This window comes from Grus americana, chromosome 12, assembly GCF_028858705.1.
Source record: "Grus americana isolate bGruAme1 chromosome 12, bGruAme1.mat, whole genome shotgun sequence".
Classification (NCBI taxonomy): domain Eukaryota; kingdom Metazoa; phylum Chordata; class Aves; order Gruiformes; family Gruidae; genus Grus; species Grus americana.
In genome coordinates this window covers 20,155,859-20,177,945 of record NC_072863.1, presented here as the reverse complement: position 1 = coordinate 20,177,945, position 22,087 = coordinate 20,155,859, and the positions used below count along the sequence as shown (strand labels likewise).

At 43.9% G+C, this 22,087-nt stretch overlaps 1 protein-coding gene across 1 annotated transcript in view; it reads right to left on the bottom strand.

The window, feature by feature from the left end:
• PAK3 (p21 (RAC1) activated kinase 3) overlaps positions 1 to 12,401 on the bottom strand; it is a 136,540-nt gene extending 124,139 nt beyond the window's left edge. Inside the window, exon 1 of the mRNA XM_054839345.1 lies at positions 12,277 to 12,401. The gene's annotated coding sequence lies outside the window, so the exon portion shown is untranslated. The remainder of the gene's footprint in view (positions 1 to 12,276) is intronic.
• Between the last annotated feature and the right edge of the window lie 9,686 nt (positions 12,402 to 22,087).

The following is a 22,087-nucleotide window of genomic DNA, read 5'->3' as shown; positions in this document are numbered from 1 at the left end:
CTGCCATCTCTGAACACATCTCCCTTCTCAATTTCTTTTAACTTCTTTGGACGCAAACTTTCCCTTGCTGTTGTTTGTGTATGTGTATGAGCGTGGCCTTCTTGAAGACGGAGACTGTCAGGCTGTGATAAAGGCTTGAAAGGCTGTCTGGCACCCCTGCAGTCTCTCCAAGAGGTTGTGCGTCCTTTGCAGAAATGTTACTTCACAACTTTTCAAAGCACCTCAATGGATTTTGACAGATATCCCTATGCCTCATGTAAGCACCAGCATGCTAACAGGACTATTTTTCCTATCCAGCCAACAATGAAAAACATAAGGAACACAGCACTGACATGTGCAGGCACCAACTCTTTATTTCTAACAATAGTCGCTTCTGGCTGTTTCTGATTTCCCTCACTCATCAGAACCTAGTTGTTACTGTCAATTGTCTTCCAATGGAGTGGCATATGTTATTTCAAGGGAAGAAACTAAAAACTTATTTCAAAAGGGCTCAATCAACCCTGTCAGTATAATATCTGGCAAGAGAAGAACAAATTAGGAACACTAGAACTTAACTTGAATGGTTTACTATTTCATACCATGTACCGTTATAATTATCTGTGGGTACAGGCATCAGCAAGGTACAGGCAGAGCAGAATTTTTTGGTCAAGTACTGAAGATCTGCATCCCAGATGATAATAAGCATTTCTTTAGGTCCTCTCTGCCGTGCACTTGTATAAACACCCCCTGCAGACACTCTCCAGTCCCAGCTGTGTGTGAGCTGAAGGTAGTGCATACCAGATCTGATAAGAAGACAACTGGTTCGCTTCACGGCGCTTTTTGAGGTTTCAGTATTTCAGTGCCTTCTACAATGAGTTGAAAACAAACCTATTCCAGCATTTTAATGCAGCAGAATCATTCTGAAGCATCATCCACATTTAAATGGCAGTCTTTCCAATCAGGACATGCAAACCCGATGACTATTGTACCGAGCTGAGATGTGACAGATTCAAATACTAGTCCTCGATGTAAGATGAAATTGCCCTGACAGATGAGGGACCTTGAACCTCTAATACCTGGTTCAGTGCTTGCACTAGTTCTCCATATGATTCTACAGGGCCACATTCGTAAGCAGGTACACCTACATGCTGAGCAACTTCAATTTGGGCAGCTGACGATACAACAGAGGAACGGCAGCCCCTGCTAACAGCCTGACAATGTATCTCCTGTCAATAAGTGCCCTACTTTACAAGTTGATCATTAAAGAGTAATTGGCAATCTGTAAGCGTGTCTTATGTCCACAGATCTCAGTATAAGTTCAGCACCTCAGTTGAGAAGGGGCAAAGGAGCCATTCTTGTCAGCTTCCCCCTTGTCATTTTGTAGAATGCCGTATCTCCCCTTTCTTCACCTCTGTTTTACACCAGCACTCCATTAAGACAGAGTTTCTTAAACAAGGACTCTTTTCCATGTGCCAAATGCAGGAGTGACACCTAAGTAATCCCAGAAAGTGAGGGAGATGGAGCCAAGGGTGAATATTAACTGAGTGATTTCTAGAACCATCCTTCATATCCCACGGTTCAACTTGGTCCTCCAGATACAAATATTTTCTCCTCTATGCATGTCTCAGGGACTCCCTTGTAGATTTTACAGCAAGGAGACCAAAGCAAAGACTACTGGTTTTTAGATTTTTTTTTGAAATACAGATTCACCCAGAACTTTAAGGAGTGCATACACACGCTGTTAAAATATTAGTCTTTTTTCCAATATATATATGTAATATTAGATCCACCTCTGCTGGATTTCACTTGCCCTTGGCACAACTTGCATAAATGCTGAAAGAAAAGAGAAGCCTTCTCCTCATTGTCTTCATTTAAGGGAAAGAGGTCCAGCTTTGTATTTCCAACGCTTCCAGAATAAGCAAAGGATGGTACTGAAGAACACCTCTGTTCGCTCGTACCCTCAAGCACTTGAGACAGGGATGGGAAAGAACTAGCGTTGTGCAACAATCTCCTTCCACAGCGTAATGAACGCTCGTTTTCCCTGGCCCTGAAGTGCTTGTCTCCTTCACCCACAACTGAAAGAAACAACAGAAAGCTCTGGAGGCAAGGGAGGGGACAAAAGCAGCCACTGAAAATTGTTCTCCCTGTTGGCTGTATGTTGCTTGCTTAGGTAGCTGGAGATGATTGGTTCATCGGCTAATTTTTTTCATCACAGAGGTCACCATAAATAAATTCTGCACAAGCATCACATTGAAATGGAGAGATCGTGAGAGTCAGACTCACAAACCCAACAGCCTTGGGCAACCTGTTCCTTTCCCATTCCGCCATTAAATGCTCTTTCATAAGACACCACAAAAAGCCAGTACATCCATCCTGTATATAATGAAATGACCTTCCAAGGATGTAAAACCCATCTCCCTGAAAAGCCAGAGAGGCCTTTGTTGGATTTGCTGAAGGTAACTACAGCTTGAAAGATGGCATCTTCGCCTAAGAGGTTGGAAAAAGTGGTAGCTATCATGTTTGAGTGTATTATTAAAAGTGACAATTATCTCTGGAAGCTTACAACTGGAACTTCTGATTTCATCGACTATAACAAATGCACCACTGCTGTTCTGGATGGCCTAGCATTAATAAAGCAAACCAATTTTGAATGCCCAAGGCCGGGACCTCAGGGAGAGCAGATGGTGCCCAGGATACCCATTCTCACATTAGCATAAGAATAGTACGGAGTGGGTCACAGATTGCCTTTAAGCAAGCTTTCAGTTGTCCACACAATCTCTGCCACCCACCAAATGAGACAACAGCATTGTTTTGGCTTTCTAATTTAGGTAATCAGTGCTTCGTTACATAAAATGTATTTCACAAGCAAGTCAAGTAATAAAGAAACCCATCTCCTTTGTAATAACTTGCACTCCATAAGCACCTTATTCAAACTCCGGACACACTACAAAAGGAAATGAATGGTCCTTGTTCATATGCATTAAAACACTTCAGGACAAATGACTTACAGTTCTTAAAATTAGACCTTTTTTTCTTAAATTGCTTCTAATTTTGTGTGCAATCAATGGCAGCTGTAATTTCTTGTAAGCGCAAATGATATATCCACTGATATCCAACTTGACTCTCTCATTGAGAACCAGAACGAATTCCAAATAGAAAATTGGAAGCTGTGCCTCAAATTCTTTAAAAATAGCATGAAATCCACATGCTTACCTGGATTCAAAAATAAAACTGTCCTGATCTCAAAAGACACAAAACTTCACCCCATTCCTAATTTCAGCCTCTGAGTTAAGTAAAAAGCAGCCAAGGCCCGGACTCTCCAGAGAGAAGTTCAGATCGAGACTTAGGATATCATACACAATCTCTTGTGAAATATTTTGCGCTTTCTAGTAAACACAGGTAAGTTCCACCTTAAATAAGGTGTTTGTTTCACACAATGAGTGTTTGGTATCTGCAGGGTTTCAAATAGATGGTTAACCTCATTCCAAGTCAAGAGTGCAAAAATCTAGGGATAGCAGTGCCGTGGATTCACTAGAATGGATCTCGGCAGGCTGACCAAGCCCGTAGTTTCCTAAGCTGTTCTCTGAAACAAGCCTGAGAAAGAGCTAGCAAAGGCAAGTCACTCCGCACCACAGGCACACCCCAGATTCCAGACATGGGTGATGGTGAGGCAGCTGAGAATTACAGATTTACACACAACACAAACTGGCACAAGGAACAGACGAAAATCTTTTGTTGATGTTGCTGTTCTTGTTTCTCATGTAACACAGTTTTCATTCCCTAAAGCCAATGTACTAATTGCCAACTGAAAATAAGTCATCTCATCATCGTACTTGAATAAATACCAATAGTTCTTGAGCTTGACTGGAAAATTCAAGAAGCCATATCTGGGCAGTGAAAGCAAATAATCAGTTCTGTATCTTGCTCATTCCTTCCTTTCCTTCTAAATGAACTGCTTGAAAATGATGAGTTCTCGAGAAACATTTCGGAATTGGGGAAAGCTTTTGGATAAGCTGCAGGATGTTTGGGGTCACAAGATCACTGGACTCCACTGAATTGTGGGTGTCCTTTCTTGGATGAGGAGTTCAGAGGAAGGCTGAGGATTTTGTGATTGACAGATGAAACATGAAAAAACACAAGGGACAGGGACTGAAAGCTGGTTCCATATGTAATCTCAAGCAGAGTTGCTTTAGGGCTTATTTTTCAGAACTGTTGAGCTTCAAGAATTTCAATTTTCACTCAAGTTCCTTCCAATCAGATACTTCTGGGAATGGAAGTTCTAAAAATTACACCAAATGAGAATTTGCAACCTTGCCACTGGAACGTAGCCCACTGAGAAGACCCACAGCTCAATACTCAGCATTGTTTAACAGAAACTGTAACTCTCGCAGCATTTCTTGACACTACCTTTGGGGAAAGAACTTTCCACTGTTGCAGGTGTCTCCTTGTAAGTGGTTCCAGAAGGCGAGCAGATGCAGAGACGTGGTAACGCTTGCTGGAGGGGAAGTGTCATCCCCTGCTGTCAGTGCTAAGACTTCTCACACTCATCACAGAGTCAGAATGAGAGAAAGGAAGAAGACGAACACAAACATTATGGTAAAACACTGTGTAAAGATATTACGCTGCATTTATGCTGGATATTTATAGCCATAGAGTTGGGATGATATCCATAAAAGTGTTATTTTAAAATGATCTCTAATATCTAATTTATTCTTCTCAGATTCTGCTAAGCAGCCAAGTTGGGGTGGTCTACAGAAAAAAAAATACACTGTAGCGAAAGCACTGCAGGCAAGTGCTGAATGTTCTGTAAAAACATAAACAGTTTCTTGCCTGCAAAGCTCCTCTCCCTCAGCTTTCTCATCTTTCACTCCTCAGTTCCCAAGATACTAGAATTTCCTCAGTTCTGTGGTTACCTAGAGTTTTCTCATGGAAACAAGCACCAAACACATCATGAAGAAAACAAACAATAGGCAAAAATCCCCTAAAACCAGCCTTTCAGCTTATTATTCCCCGATTCTTCCTGTGCAGGCTCAGAGCCAAAGATACTCCAGCCGCAGCTGAGGAGATCAGTGGTAAACATCGTTAGCCGTTAGCAGAGGAAAAATCTTAAAGTAAACAGTTCTTAAAGGTATGATTTTTCCCCCGATAAAAATTTAGGAGGGGCAAAACCAAGTGACCTCTTTATCTCCCCCCCTTCATTAATTAATAATACAAGCAATAACCTGAAAATGGACAGTGTCTTTGACCCTGTGGGAAAACCTGCACATACGGGCATAAGGCTTCTGTCCCATTTGTCACACGGTTCCTGTGATTTGCGGGTGGTATGGCAGAAATGAAATCCCACACTGTGACGAAACCTCATGTCATCTGTCGTGGGCATGTACTCTCCCAGGGCACTCTGTGGTGGACAACCGGCCAGGCAGGCACTTGCCTGATGTGCCTTTCTGAATACAAAAGAGGAGGATATTCGATTTCAGTTCTTGCAACTATTAAGGAGTTCCCGTGAAATGGTAGTTAAAGATCTGTCAGGCCAAAATGTGCTGCACTTAACGGAGCTTTTATATTATTTGCCTCTAGCTGTCTTTGCAAAGAGAGAGGATGATACTTAGCATCCTTTTTACAAAGATCTCAAAGAGATAAATAAAAATAATTTTCTATCTGGAACAGGCAGAGTGCAGGGAGGTTAATTGAACAATCCAGCCTCTCACAGCAAGGCAATGGGAGAGTCATGGACAGAATCCAAATCAGCTGATTATAGTCCGGTGATCTCTGCACTAAATTGATATCTTCCTGTATTTACAATGCTCTTTCTTGGAGAAGTTTGTCCTGCCAATGTGTACCAAACCTGCCTGGAAGCCCTTGCTGCAGGAGCTTGGGGTTGTTTCAGTACCAGTGTTTCCAGGGCTTCTTCCAGAGGTCAGCGATCTTACTGCCTTGTTCGGTTTTGGGCCCTTTCTGACTTTTAATTTAACCGGAAGGATTTGATTCCTTGTTTCTCAGCAATAAAGTGTTTTCCTTAAAAGAGCTAATCAACTTTGATGAGGCCCTTGTGCAATGGAGAGATTGATGATACGTTAACGGTTAGGCGTGGAGCAAAACTGAAGATAGGGGCAAAAACTCCTATTGAGTTCAATGGAATTATGATTGGCTTTTCTATGCGTATCTCTTGCCTCTGCTCTATCTCATATTTTAATGTAGTTGTGTCACTGCCTCAGTACGGAAGAGGGAAACGGTAACCTCTCCCATCCCTTGCTTAGCTTCTCTTTGTTTGCCAGTATCACCAAGAAAGAAACATTTCCCTGGCTCACTGCAGTGCACCTTTACATCGGTGTTTCATCAGGCTACAGAACCGAACCGTAGCTTCCTCTACGAAGTGGGCAGATTAAAACAATTAAGACATGTTTTCTGCCTACACCATAGATAACTAAAACCTAGAACTCATCAACCACAGAGTCATGGAGACCAAGAACCTAACAAAATTCAAAATGGGATTAGAAATGCATACAAGTACTGTCCACTAAAGAATCCATGCAAGTTGGCGCCCAGGACATCTCCATGCTAACCCTTCCTGTACCAGTGCTGCTCAGATCTGCTTAGCCTGACAGAAAGGCTGCAGTGCCAGAGTCTCCGCTCTGCCCGATCTGCCCTGTGTTGTACATGCCCCCACAGATGGGGTGAAAGTGATGGGGTTCACAGCAAGAGCTGGGAGATGAGCAAGGAAGCGAGGGAGTCCTGCAGGCATGCAGAAGGTACCATGTGTGTGGGAAATGGAAGCTCTCAGCTGACAGTGCAGACCTGAGTCCCCCACGTGAATATTTACGTCCTCAGCAATACTTGCTTTCTTACTCCCAAAAATTTTCACCTGTGGAGATGCTGCAGCCTCCCTAGGCAGCCTGTTCTAGGATTTCATATCACTGCTGCTGGAAAGCATTCTTAAATTTATAGTTATAAACTTGGGAAAAACATATTAAGCTGCTGAAAAGTGTTCTTAAATTTATAAACTTCTGAAAAACATATTAAACTACGTGCTGATCTCTGAAGGCAAAAAATGAGCTATAATGTGGGGACATGGACTAGCCCACAAGTTCCTGTGGTACGGACTTTACGCTGTCCCCTGGGCCACCCAGGACGAGTCATAGCAGGCTAGAACAGCAGAGCAGGTGACCTTCAGACCTACTCTAATGTGGCAATTCTTATGCTTCCACAAAACTAACAAGTTCACACCAATTGCCAGACAGCGGGTCAGTTTTTCCAGCTGATCCTCTGTCTTATTATGTAAGATACACTGTTTGATTATTGCTCTCTGCTAACCTCTGCATAAATTAGCTATTAAGGACTAGAACAGAAATTATTACTGAAAATTCAATCAGTGTGTAACTGATTTTTAATACATCATCATGTGTAGGTCAAAGTGCATTAACCTGCCTGAGCCTATTGGAAAAGATTTCATTAACGAACTCTGTACAACCTAACAACAACATTACAGAAAAGGAGCAGTGGTCTAGGAGATGGGAGGGATGGGGAAAATTAAGTCTAAACTTCTCAACTTCAGCACTCACAAATACTGTATTTAGGCGGGGACATTATCTATTATTCCACCTACAAAGAAGGTTTTATTTTCTACATGGTTTCATCTCTGCTTTGGCTGACACATGTTCCAAAACTCTTGTTCGTGAGGCACTAGTGACATGTGAGGTGAGAGCAGGTGATCCGTACCTTTCCCTTTCCCACAGAAACACATCACTTCTGCAGTGTTTGATGCTCACGGTCACAAGCCGCCTTGCAGAAAATGCTGCCAGGTGGTAGAATCCAAGGTTTGAAGTCTGGGAAACTGCTGACACACCGGTCTGTGACTTTGCTTGGGGCACACTCGGACAGTGCAGTATCAGGGAAGGAATGTCTTACGCCATACAAATATTACCGGATGGATCCACTCCAAAATGAAATTAATCCCTTAGGGGAAAAAACATGCCAACAAACGGGTTTCAAGCACTTGAAACTGCAAGAGGCTCACAGAAAACCCCACAGATGGAAGGAGACACGTTAATTCAGCACTTAATCCAGCGCTGTAACGCAGTCCACAGTCTGTCACATAATGCTGGATTCGAAGGCAGGATTTAGGAGACTCTGTGCTATCACTAGATAGGTTCATTACAAGGCTATAGCTGTGCCAAGCTTAACTTCACATCAGAGCAAACCACATGAAGAGCTTAGTGCACTGCATATGCTCTTGCACTACTACCACTGGCTCCAAAACCCTGTCTCAACAAGGTCTAGTTAGAGAAAAAAATCAGAATATAGAAAAAACCGTAAGGCTGCCTGCAACCAGCAGCATCTATAAAAAGGCCCCTTTCACATCTCTTCTAGCCTCACTCTCTCTATCTATCTATATATGTATGTATATATCTGTATCTAACAAGAAAGTGTAGAAAAGATGGAGCTAGACTCTTCCGAGAGGTGTACAGTGAAAGGGAACAGGCACAAACCAAAACATGGGGAATTCTGATTAGATATTACTTATTTTCAGGAGGATGGCCAAACAATGAAATAGCATCAGAGGGGCTGTGAGACCTCCATTTTTGAAGATATTGTTAATTTAACTGAACCAAGTCCTGAGTAACCTGCTATAAATTGGCCCTGCTTTGAGCAGCAGGTTGGACTAGATAACCTCCACAGGTCACTTCCATCCTAAATTCTTCTATGATTTTTCCTGGGTATGTTTGGGACCATACCATAGGGCCTTAGTAAATATTAATATATGTTTGTAACACTTAAGCTGACCCTCCCTCAAGAATGGAGGCAGAATGTCAGTGCTCAGCTAAGATGAGTAATAGCACTACTCACAACATACCCACAGTGGTCAGCATCCGCGCTGGAGAGCTTTACACTCAGAAACCTTCCCCAGTGTGCTCTACAAACACTTCATCCACCATGGTCTCAACGTGTTCGGGGAGATACTACACGTATCCTGCGGTGCTCAACAGACCAGGACCCTGTGCCTACAAACAACTGGTTCCATAGTGAATCCTTCTAGAATGTGATGCACTGGAAGAAAGATTACTGGGGAGAAACATTGCTGGGAAGAAAAAATCCTATAGGATCTCAGAATGCATCTCATTCTATCTGAAGGGCTAAGGCTTCAACTAGGAAGACAATTTTAAAGCACTTATTTAATCTTAGAGAGCACTGTGAGAGACTGGGAGTACTTACATATACTAGAATAGTTATGATCTGATGATTTAAAGTGATATCTATTGATGCCCAAAGGTATTTTTGGGCCTATACTTTCTTCACTGACTGTTTGTTTTCATGTGGTTGTTTTGCCAACTACTGACAAGCTGTTTAGAAATATCAGGGAACATGAAATCTGGAGGTGTATCAGTGTGTGAGCGTCCACTCCAAAACCTCTGTGAAAATAACCTTCAGGAATGGCAATCGGCCAGAGATGCAGTTTGAAGCCAGCTAAGATATGAATAAATATTCATGGCAGCTAAGGATTTTGGATTTAATGCCATTCTGCTAACGCAGATAAATATTCAGATTTTCTTGGCTTCTGAAGACTAAACTCCGTTTAAAAGAGAAATCCAAACAATACCATCCAAGTAGCATTGCCGCTGCTGGTAGGGGTTTTGGGGGAGGTGGAACAGGGTTGTTACCGTCATTTTTAAAGACCAAGATGAAATCTGTGTAATTCAAACATCTACATCAGCAAGCAGATGCAGAAGGATTCACACTTCCCAATGGACTCTGGATCACTGCTGCCTCATGGCAGAGGGATGGGTCTACCTGTACCGTACCGTTCAGCACTATGCTGTGCTTTTAGCTACAGGGCTGTACTTCATTACCAGGTAAAGCACCTCTCACTTATTTTGACATCTTTGCAATGAATAATAAAATCCAAAGCTAAGATTTTACTACTGTTACTCCTACCTACTGTGCGGCCTTCTCTGTCCTAAGGCAAATGTTTATGTGGTATAAACCCCAGGCTCACAGTTGAGCGTAACCGATCCTGTGATTACCTTCGCAAGACTCAGTTTACACAAACGATATATAGCGATTATTTCCCTTGCTCTGCACATTCATAAGCAAAAGGATAACTGTGGTCTACAGCCCATTATTAAAGCTCTTTGCAACTAACCACGCCACCAGCCTCTCGCACACCAGCTGGATACTAGCCAAAGCTGAAACCGTGGGTCCGCTGATAAGTCACTTCACTCTCTCAGATGTAAGGCAGAAGCCTAATTCACATGAACTTTTAAATCGTTCATGAACACGAATTTTTAAATTGTTTTCAACACACCTTCAGACTTCATGGAAGGAAATGAGCAAGATGACAGATAAAGTTGTTTTTTTCTTTTTTCACAAAACAGCTCTCAGTCTGCATTATCTCACTGCTTCTTATTTCTTCTGTGCCATACCTTCATTTCTGTAAGTCTGTGTAGACTGAACAACTTGCACTTTCTCTTGTGACCGCAGTTTCTGTAAAAGGTTAAGAAAGGAGGGCAGTGACTCCTGAACAACTCTAAGTATCACACTTGTGGCTGGCCAAAAAGGGGCAAAAGGAAAGGAATGGGAAGAGGAAGTGCAGCCACATGGCAGTGATAGGCCAGGGTCTTTTCCACTATCTTTCAGTGGCCTTAAGCAAATCCCTTTGCTTATACATTGCTTTACATCTAAGTAATATTAAATTAAGCAGGCTTCTGGCAAGACTTCCAAAGTACAGGGCTCAGCTACCAGTATATAGATTTGAGGCATCAAAGCACTCTGGAATTCACGGTGTTCAGCTCTTTTAGACATCAAACATAAATTTAAAAAGGCAAATGAAGATAAATATAAACAGAATCAGCATGTGTGATCCCTACTTAAGAAGCTACCGCCAGTGTAAGAGCCATTGGAACAGCCATACCCGTTCAGCTCATCAGCCTCCCTATCTTTTAAAACATGACGGAGATCACAGCAGTCAATACATTTATTCTCTCAGTTAAGATATACTTATCCTAAGCTGAGTTTTTGTATGATCCTGACAATTCCCACTCAAATGAGAATTACTTGAAAACATACAGACCACAAGTTTCACCTTTGTGAAGAAAACTGTTTACAAGTGAGGGTACCATAGGTTCTTAGAGCAGTTACTTCTTAAAAATAAGTGAAGAAGATGGTATGTGTTCCAGCAGCCAGTAAGTCATCCCTGCCGGGATCCCTCCTAGAGTTAATGACTTTGCTGCAACAATTTTTACATGATCTCAGCACTCACTCTCTCTGTTGGACAGTGTGCCCAGAGTTTGCCGAAGAAGAAAACCTAAAGCTGCACTGAAGTGACAGTAACAAGGGCACAGGGGAGCTTTGCACCTCATCCAAGCGGATGGGGGTTAATTTAACCTTCCATCTTGATTCAGCAGAAGTTCACAGCACTCATCTCCATTTCTAATATTCTGTCCACCATTACCAATCTCTTAAACTGCTCAGCCAGCTTGATGGTGTTCCCTTAAACTAGGGCATCAGCTCTAACCCAGGCATGGATAGACAGACAGATGGGTTATGTCACTGGCAACACAAGGAGTTTTAGGCAGCAATTGGCTGCAAAGGGAGCCCATTCCAATTATTCTCTTCCTGCGAGTCTGGAAGTGACTCATGCAATGACAGTCAAGACCATCCCACTGAGCCTTCAGATTAAAAATAACGACAAGGCAAAAGTTGGGAAATGTTTAATCTGTGAAAAGCAACTGATCTTAAGATATTGGAAGGGGAAATCACTTAAGGTATATCCGGCATGGGAATGAACTCAGCTTGGCCTAGAGGGCAAGGAGCCCAGCTCCCCAGTGGCTCACCGCAAGGAGCCTGCAGACCCCTTCTTGGCCTCGCACCCTCTGTTCCTGCACCCTGCCAGGCCGGCTCCCTGTGCCTTCCAGCCAGAGACAGCACGGCACCCTGCTCCTCCCCACAGCAGCCAGGCCCGACCAGCACCACCAGGCACATGCAGGAACGTTTTCCATGTAGACAATACTCCCTGGAGCCTCACACAAGCCAGATCCCCCAGAAGAAGAAGAGAGGGTTTGGGGTGGTTTGAAGGCACAGATTTGGAAACTATCACGGAGAACTGGGGAAGTGACAAATGGCTCAGGGGCTCTCCCCGGTCCCTCCCAACCTGCAGCCCTACACGGACCCCGTGGCTGGGCTTTGTTGCTGCGGCTGGCCGGCTGTAGGCTGGGGAAGCAGGCTGCAAGGAGCCTGCCTTCCCCTTTCCACCCAGGACAGAGCTGTGCCTGGGCACGCAAGGTAAAAAAGCAAAGGACAGACCTTCTCTCTGGCCTCTTCCGCGCTGGGGAGGGTGCGCTCGTCCTCCCGGCCGCGGCCGCGGCTGCCGGCGGGATGCTGGCGGGCCGGTCGCGGTGCCTTAACAGCTCCGCATGGATCTGCCTGCCGGGAGCCTCTCTTATTTTTTCTCCCCCTCCTCCCTCCACCCCCTCTTTTCAGGGGGGACAAAAAAGGGGGGTGACACCTTTCTATTATTATTATTCTAATATATTCTGGGGGCTTGTGGTTCCTGCAAGCAGGCGGAAGTGAAACCCGTTTTCGCCCCCCTCCTCCTTCCGCGATGCTCCGGGGCTGGATGCAGCCTGGCGGCGGCCGGGTGGTCCGGAGCCGGCGGGATGCGGCCGCGGCCCCCACAGCCCGGGCCCCGTTTGCCCCCCGGGCGGCAGCGGCATCCCGGGCTGCCCCGCTCCCGGTCCCTTGGCCCCCAGGCGGGATAGGGAGGCGGTGCCGTTTCCGAACGGTAGAGGTTGTTTTGGAGGCAAAATAGGGGGAAAAAATAATTTTCTTCACCCCACTGAGGGGGAAATCTGCCCGCGCTCGGCTGATGGAGCCTTCAGGCGAAGGGCTTGGCAGGGCAGCGGAGCGGCCGCGCTGCCTGCGCGGGGATGCGGCGTGCGGAGGGTGCGCGGGAGCGGGACCCGCGTTGCGGGGGTGCAGGAGAGCGGTCGGGCACCTGCAGAAGCGCTGGCGGGGGGGCCCGGTGAGCTGGGCGGCCCCGCATGCCTGGGCAGAGCCCTCTGAAGGCGGGAGGTGCAGAGGTGGCCGCGGTTACTTCAGCGACAGGCAGTTACGGCTGGCGGCACAAGAGGAAAAGCTACAAAATGCAATTAAATACAACAGCATCTCCCAGCTCCTTAGTGACATCCTGTGGTACGGGGGCACTACTGCTAATGGCCAGCTGAGCTCTGATTTTTACCGAGGACCCGACAAGGCACTGGTGCAAGTTACGCGCCGTCCACTGGCTTCGGCAGGAGCAGCTGCGTGCCCGGCACGGTGCAGTGCCAGGGCGTTTGTTCAGGGACCTAAAGCACTGTCAGTGGTTTTGTTTTAAATCAGTCTTCTGCCCTCTGGTGCTGCAGAGCTGCTCTGTTTCTAAAAGGTAGCTGGGTCTCAGGCACTGTGGGGATTTGTGCTTTATAAATGTGTAGCATCTTCCACAGTACACTATAGAACAGAGAGGGCTCAGATCTAAATACTGCAGCTGGCCTCATGCCTAGACTGAGGAGCAGAAAGTGAGAGAGACACCAAATGAACATCCCGCTAACTAAGGCAAATGTTAATTCCTTAATTCAGCATGTGTCATCATGTTGAAGCAGACTTGCGGAACATCTCCCCCAGCCAAGACACACAGGAGTCGAGATGAGGCAGTGAAACCCTGTCCCTCCCTAAGTCTTAGCTACCCTAGAGAGCTCCCCTATCCACCTCCGCTGTCATGCAGCACACTGGGGTGCTCTGATGACCTGTGGCTGAAAAGGCAAGAAGAGAAAAGCCAGTGAAAAAGAGCAGAGCACATGGACCTAAAGACCACAGCCATAGGCAGGAGGAAAGCATAAAGTCAGCACTTAACGGCATAGCTGAGCTAACTGGGTTCATGCCACTAGTAATGAGGATTTGGTGGCATCAACCTAAAATTGTCTCCACAGCCCCTGGCAAGCTTGGTAAGATCCATGCCACCATGTTTACAATGCTCACAGATCCCAGATCAGAAAGATTAAGGCTAGCCTGGGCAGGCCTGAACACACAGCAACTGAAACTCCTGATAATTGTTTGGAGGCACGTGGGTGCTGGCGGTAGATGGGCTGGAAAAGGCTCTTCTAAACTCTACTACAGGAGTAACTCACAGCAGATGATACAGATGTTCACAAGAGATGACTGGGACACTTTACTGAGGTCTCTGTCCTCCCCAGAAGCCACCTACTCACAGCATCATGGTGGAACTTAATCTCTGTAAAATTCTGGCACTGCCCCTTCCTTCTTGTGGTCAGTGATGCTGACATCTATTTTGTCTAGAGGCACGTTTAGGACCTGCCATTCTGGACTCCGCAGATTCATCTCTGTGCTCAGTTTTGTGTTAAACATTTCCCTCACATTCCAACAGCAACAGAGCTGCTTTGTCAGCTGGCTGCATCTATCCCGCAGCCTCAGGGTGTCTGCAGCCTCCGCATTGCTAGCGGACAGCCAAACAGCCACGTCAGCAGAAATGCCCTCTTCCAGGTGGTACTGGCCAGAAGATTGCACCTCATCCTAAGGAGTGCACGCCTGGACACACTGATGCATGAATTTGTGCCTTGCAGCTTAATTACTGCAACTCCCTATGCTTTGAAATAAACCACAGCTGGTGTAAAACACAGCAGATGTCTGCTTAGCAATGGAGAGCAGCCCAGTGCTTTGCTCACCCTGGTTTCTTACTAAGTACAGACTTTGGTTGTCTTTTCTGATATTCAAAGCCCTTCATAATATTCTTCCGTGGCCAGCTCCTGATGGAGTGCTGCAGCCATTGACAAGGGGGTAAGACAAGACTGTGGGAGTTTCATCTTTCCCAGGCCCTATGGAACTTATTTTGCCTCGTGGAGATACAAATAACCCAGATCTCAATGCATTCAGAAGTAAAGGCAGAACTTCTCTCCTCAGCTTCATTTCTTCGCACAGAAACATGCAGAGAATGCGAGTACCCAGCCCAACAAATCCAAGCCCTATAAACTAATCAAGCTATTCCTCTTAGGGGCTAGATAGAAAGCAAGGCAGAGAAGGAAACAGCTTTTTTCTATTTTAAAATACTTGGGAGGCACACAAGTCCCACAGAGATGGGAGCCATCTAAATATATATAAAGACATGGTGAGATAAATGAATCCATCTGTTGTAATCTAGCAGTTTCATAAAACCAATGAAAAAAATTGACAGTTTCATGAAACCACTAAAGTGCTATTGATACTTTCAAGTTTTTAAAATTCTTCTCCAATGTGTATGAATGTAGGAAATCAACTATCCCCTGTTGTATTCCTGAAATGAATAGAAAAGGAACAAGACTGTGCGTGACGCTGATGCAAACAAATCCACAATGTAATTAAAGCAAATCGCCATTAACGATCTAACACAAACTATTACAAATCCCTCCTCGCACCCCAAAACACATTTCTGATTTCTATGATATGTCAGCACACACATCCACCACTACCTTTCTCCCATCCCAGGGATCTCAAAGCACCTCACAGATGGTGCTGAAGTGAAGCCTTACAACACCTCCATTATACTTCTCCACAGGGAAAACTGAGAGGCACAGAGATTTGCCTATCATCTAACAGGAAGTATTGAAATGTCCGGAAAGACGTAGGTATCCTCTCTGCACATATGCCTTGCTCTTACTACTAGATAGCACTTCCAGTACAAGTCTGCTTGTAATTAGAGAAAGTTGTTCTTTTAAAGACTGCACTGAGCAACCCACTGACAGCTTTACAGGCAGAGAAGAGCAAAGAAATAGTGTTTTGCTTCATCCCAATGGGTGATGCCTTTTCTCAGCTCTGTGTCTGAAGAGCCATGTGGCACCTATGGAACAGGACTCATTAATATACTGTGAATTCACACCAGCTTTTGTTGGTTTCAAATGTTTATATTTTGGTACAGCCAGGTATAGGAAACAGCCAAAGGTTTCCATACATCAGGGGATCCTACAAAACATACAGCAAGCGAGTCACGACATAAGCACCCCGTGTACCAGCCACCATCTTGCAGGCAGGTTGGTGTGTGCCCTGAGACCTTCCAGCAAAGCCGGCTGGTCTGGGAAGTCAGAAGACAAATGTGGGTTAGCCAGGGAGCCGTACTAGGCCAGTGTCATACCCTTGGAAGTGTTTCCCATTAAATGTGCAAGCAGTCAGGTTCCTCCCTTCCCTCTCCTCAATACACGCACACACTCCATCTCGGTGTGATTTATGGTACAGTCTTGCTATGATCTTTCTCTGGGTAAACCTCTATGCCCAGAATGCAAGCAGAGGGCATGAGTCTGAGGAACAGGCAGCACAGGAGATCTGACAGGCTGAGTCCTGAAAAATTTCCTCAGGTAAAGTACAGAGATACCCACAGGCCTCAGGGAGCTTCCAAAATACACATCCAACAACACTGTCCATTAAAAAGGCACCAGCTGTACTACTCACTGTGTTCAGTTACTCTCCTCCTGGAAGAGAAGTGAAACTATGCAACAGTCAGTCCCACAGCCCATAACACAAAGTCCTGTATGTGCATTATGCGCTCAGTACAAGGCTACCTAGAGGCTATGGGCATCATATACGATGTAATGAAAGAGGGAGTTGGCAACAGCTGGTCACTTCTGGAGATCATGTCTGGGTTGCTATTCTAACATGCTCTTCTATTTTCCTTTTTTTGTTTGAGTTTTTCTTCTAGAACTTGGTAACTGATGTCTCACTGTTATTATCAGTATTTTATTAATAATATACCATCAGTGTGTATAAAAATTACATATTTCTCCCCATAAATGCTACAATATGAGAAGACAATCTGCTGTTAATAAGAGACAAATTCCCAAAGGAAATGAATGCTCTTAAAAACCACAAACTTGAAGTAAAAAAACACTCTGCCGCATTTGAAGTAATTACAAGAGAAAAATGACAATGATTGTTTCTCCTCAAAACTTGGCAATTTTTATATCATGCTACTGATATTCTTAATGAAAAATGGTGCTTTTATTCACTGCCACATCTTTGGCCAATGCCGTAGCCAAACATCTGCTTGTTAAGTTAACAGAGTAAATTGATGGTTAGTAACTCACGAGTTTCCAAAGAAGATCTCCACAGATATTTCCAAAGGAAGACGCTCTCTAAAGCTTTGTCAGGATGCACTTAGGAGGGGAGAAGACTATGAAGAAACAGGTCCAGACAAAGCATCCATGTGAATGTTCGGACAGGTTGGGCTCTTCTCCTAGAAAGCCCCAATGGAGGATTTGGGACAAGTTTTCGCTGAAGGCATTCCGAAGCTCAGAGCGCAAGCTTCACACTGAACATGCTGCTGTGACTGAAGAAAGCTGTGAGTGCAGGAAATGAGGCTAAAAGCAACAGTGAGGTAGCAGATAGTTCACTAGTCAAAGGATCCGTTCCCTTCCCTTCTATCTTTAGAGAGTGGCAGAGGAAAACTAATCATGATTATTATATAGCCTGTTCCTGCTAACATGTTGACCCATATCTATACTGGAAAAATTCTTAGGAGGCAACCCAGCTTCCCCAAATATATCCCAACAGATGGAATCCTGTATAGCCAGGATTTAAGAGACAAATCCCCAAAGACCCTGCTGTCCAAGCAGATACCATCCAGACAATCGTTAGCAAGTCTCCCAGGTCCTTGGCTTACAGCATCTCTACATGCTGTGCCAGTGTAATGGAGAAGTGTGGGACTGTGGGACCCTCCAGGAGCAGGTACAAAAAGGCATCACTAGGTAGCCAGACTCTAGCAGCATTCCCACCAAAGGCCCTTCCTTTTGTATTGTTGACAACCAATTGTCACACACCAGAGTTGAGACAAAAAAATACTACTTGCAAAAAATAGCATATTGGCAGAATAATGATTTTTAAAAGATCTAAAAGAAGCCACACAAATACATGTGTAAATAGTCCTACTATCCTCACAAGGCAATTAGATCTGTTAGGCTGAGGAGTAGAAAACGATGACGCCTCATTTTTTAAATGATAATGAGCTTCTTGCAGGCAAACTACACAGCCCTGGAGACTGAATCTTCAGAGAGTCCATAGACCATGGCAGCACAGAGAAAAAGAATGAAGTATCTCCAGAACAGTGCCTGAAACCCAGGAATGCCTTCTCCCAAAGGCAGTGAGGAAGCCTGGGTGCCAAGACATTGGGAAAAATTGTACGTTCTTGTCTGCTTGTGACACCTGCACAAATGCACTCCAGCTTGTTTTCAGCTGCAATGGGAACTGAAGGTGTTAATTATTTTCTTACACTATGGGGGTTTCACGCTGTGAGTTCAGCAGCACTTGGTGTAACAGTGAGGAACTCACTGGGCTACAAATGATGTCAGGATCAAGTTCTGTACCTTTCAGCGTGTTCTGAAAATAAACCACCCCTGACTACTGCTGGCTTGCTTTTTTCAGACTCCATTAGTTACTGTCCCATGGCAGGACAACACTCAAGGCTTTGCACACTCTGTGCTGCTAGTAATTGCTAGCAACAAAGACATTCACTACAACATACGCAGCAAGATGAACAAATGACTGTGCAACCCTTTCCTAGGCAATACTTCCTTAGCACCACCAAGGGGCAGTGCTTCCTACAGTTCTACTAATCAGAATGACATCTGCAAGTTCAATTTTAATTAGCTACGGTTAGTGCCTCCTTTTAATGCTTGAAGTGGTTTGTATTCTATGTTATATTTGTTTAATAAGTTACTTCTTCGTGACATAGTGAATTACAGGCCCATTTATTGTACTTTCACTACCACCAGCAGGCTATGCTAATAAATCAAACAAGCGTATTAGTGAAGGTAATTCCTCCTATGAACTTATAAGCCTAAGAGGATGAGTAGTCTAAAATAACTGGTTTACAGTCCGATTTCAATCAAAAGCCATAAATGTCTTTGCAAAACACATCACTTTTTGCATATTAATTTTTTTCAAAATACATAATTTATATCTGTGAAAACCTCATAAACTGTCCTCATCTGTGCTGGCAATTCAACTATTGGTAAATCTGCATCCTGATGCTCTTTGATAGGTACTGATTCTGTTTCCATTTATACCAGAGACACTTCTGCCATTGACTTCACTCAGAATGAAGATAATGTCTGTTATATTCAGAGGCAAAACTTCATTAGCAGTCCCATTTCTTCAGGCATATTTTGTGTTCTAGAAAATAGTTTAATCAACTTGAAAGACTCCACTAAGTAACCTGCTCTGAATCTGAGTTTCTGAAAAATACTCTGAAAGTCCCACTCTCACCAGAAAGTAGTTCATATACTATGAGGCTGTGGCTTATTTACAACAGACGAAGCTTTTGTAGGACGATATAGCAGAGGTAGCTGGTTATCCTTACTTTTACATTCATGCAACTAAGAAATGTCCATGAAGTAGTTGTTACAGTGATAACATGTGACTGTATCAAGCTGAGTGCTGTATGATTTCAAGACCATATTCCAACATTTTGTTTGGTGTCTCAAACGTTCAGACATTCAAATCTGTTGGCTGCAAGATCAGCAGCTGTACAATCAAGCTGATACTGTAGCTGCAGAACCAAAATCCAATCTCCCTGGCGTCTCTTCAGTGAGAGAAAGCACAAGGCACATCATACCCAATTAATAAAGAACAATTAAAAAGTCCAAAAAAACCCATGAGTCCCATGAACAGAAGGCTGTCCAGATTCAGTACTCTGCTGAATAGTACATCTAACCTTATCTGCACAGATAATCCGGTGCAATTAGCCCCCACTGGTGCTAGCAAGAGACAGTGGCATAGCCAAGCAACAGATATTTTTACTACCCACCATCTAACCCTGCCCTATAATTAACTGCAGAGCCCCACAGATTTCTGCCTGATTAGCTGTTTCAACTAATGAGAGGCTCTAGACTCAGCTAACGTGAAGCCTGAATTACCTGCCATTCATGGACTAGTCTTTGTGACCGCACAGAGCAAATCACAGGTGCAGAACTGCGCCGCAGAAGGGACACAAAGAGGAAAAGGGGGCCCACGTCCAAGCCGTGCAGGACTCCTCCGACTTCAGTCACACATATTGAATGTATTGAATGTTTTGGATGGTTACACACATGGGAGCAAAACCTGGCAGTTCCTGTATGGTCATTACCCAAGATATAAAATGTTTGACTTTTAATTAAGATCTACAATATCAATGTCACAAAATGAGTCTGAAATTACAAGAGCAGGAGCTGATCTGATTGTAAAAAGCTCGGCTATTCAATTGAAGGCCAACGTTCGGTCATAACCAGAGAAAAGTTGAGGTCAGGAGTCCAAGTTCAGGAGTGGAGAAAATAAGAAGTTGAAGGAAACATTATATCCTCCAATAATCCTTGCAGGAGATATGATTTCAGCATGAAAGGATGCAGTCCAGCTTTAAAGTTTTCAAGCAAAAATCATTCTACTATAACTCCACTGTGAGATAAAAGTAGACATGTGATCTAGTAATACTGGCCTCTTTCACTGGTGTTTTTATTGGTGCTGCCCTCCATATTAAAGAAAACAAACACTCTGCTTTTAATATTAAAGATAACTCCAACAAGTCTGCTTTAGAGAACCTTTCTGTGTTAATCCATTCCTTGTAATACAGTTAGCCTTGTGTAAATTTGGAAGGTGGCCTGTAAAAGGAAAAGCAAACAGAGGATTGGCTCTTTTTAAAACTTTTAGCCAGCTTTTGGGGTTTTTTGTTTGGGTGTTTTTTTTTTTTTTTAATATCAGCTTCTCCTTTCTCTTTTAAAGGGTCATGGTAGAAGAATAAATAGGGCTGTGACCTCATATGTGGTTCTCCCATTTCTTAACTGAGGAAAAGGAGATTTGGATCCTCCTGAGACCTGAAATACCTGAAGGAATGCATAAATACATGAAAAAGCATACTTACTGAGTAGCAGTATCACTTAATTGGTAGTACACCAAGCTGAAACTCAGGAGACAGGCTCTATTGTAATTCTACTCCGAGCCTGATGGGTACCTCCACACAAAGCATTTCGTCTTACTGTGTCTCAGTTTCTCCATTTCTAAAAAAGATAACCTGAAATGTACACAAGTTTTAAAGTTCCTTCAGATAAGACAGTGCCAGCCATGAAATCACCATGATACCCGCCCTTGTCAGCAGAGCCCCGTCATCACATGGGGCATGTACATTTTGGCAGTGCAACATATAACACTGAGCTGCTGGAACTCCCGCTCCCTTCTCCCTCTTCATAATGTGGCTGGATTCAAATGGAAAGGATTTTTAAGGATGCTACAACAGTAATAATTTTGCTCTCACTGCACTGCCAGATGGTAATTTTCTTGTACTTAAATCATGCAATCAGATATTGCTAAACATTCCTTAAACCAGTACTGTCAGCTAGTCAAAAACCATGGCACAGAAGACCCAAAAAGCAATCAATTGCTGGCATTAGTGAGTTTAAGTAATCTGAAGTGAAATTTTCTTGCCCGCTTCCACTAGCCATGGATTCAACCTGCAAAACATCTCATGACCAATCACTGGTATAATATTTGTATTTGTGAATGCACAGAAGAGGGTGGAGCTCTGTGGTGATAGAATCAGCAGGGAATTCTCCCCTCACAAAGCAAGATGAACACACTGACTGATAAATCACTTTTGCTATTGATATAATTCTGCTAACAGTTTAAGTTAACAAATAATGAACAGAAAACCAGGAAGTCTTGTGAACAGTAACAGGTGCCAGTGTCAACAGAAAAATATGGTGTATTTGCTGAGACAGAAGTTAGAAATATCTTCCTTTCTCTCTTTGGTATGTGTTTGTCAGCTGCTTATAGCAATGGACTCAGTTCTCACTGATGAATATTTGGATGAGCTGGAGTGCAAGATAGGACGCTGTTGACCTGATTGTTTCTGTGACCAAAATAGGTCACACATAACTTTGCAACATTAGTAACACCCAGATTGCAGTTTTCCACAATGGAGATCTCATGTACTGCCCGAGGACAGAGTTTTACACTATGTATTTGCCCATCATGACAACAATCTGGGGGGAAGGCAAAGAATTAAAAAATAAAAACATCGAGGAAACCATCTCCTCTTCAGTTTAGAGTACCACAGCTGCTGCCCCAAACCATA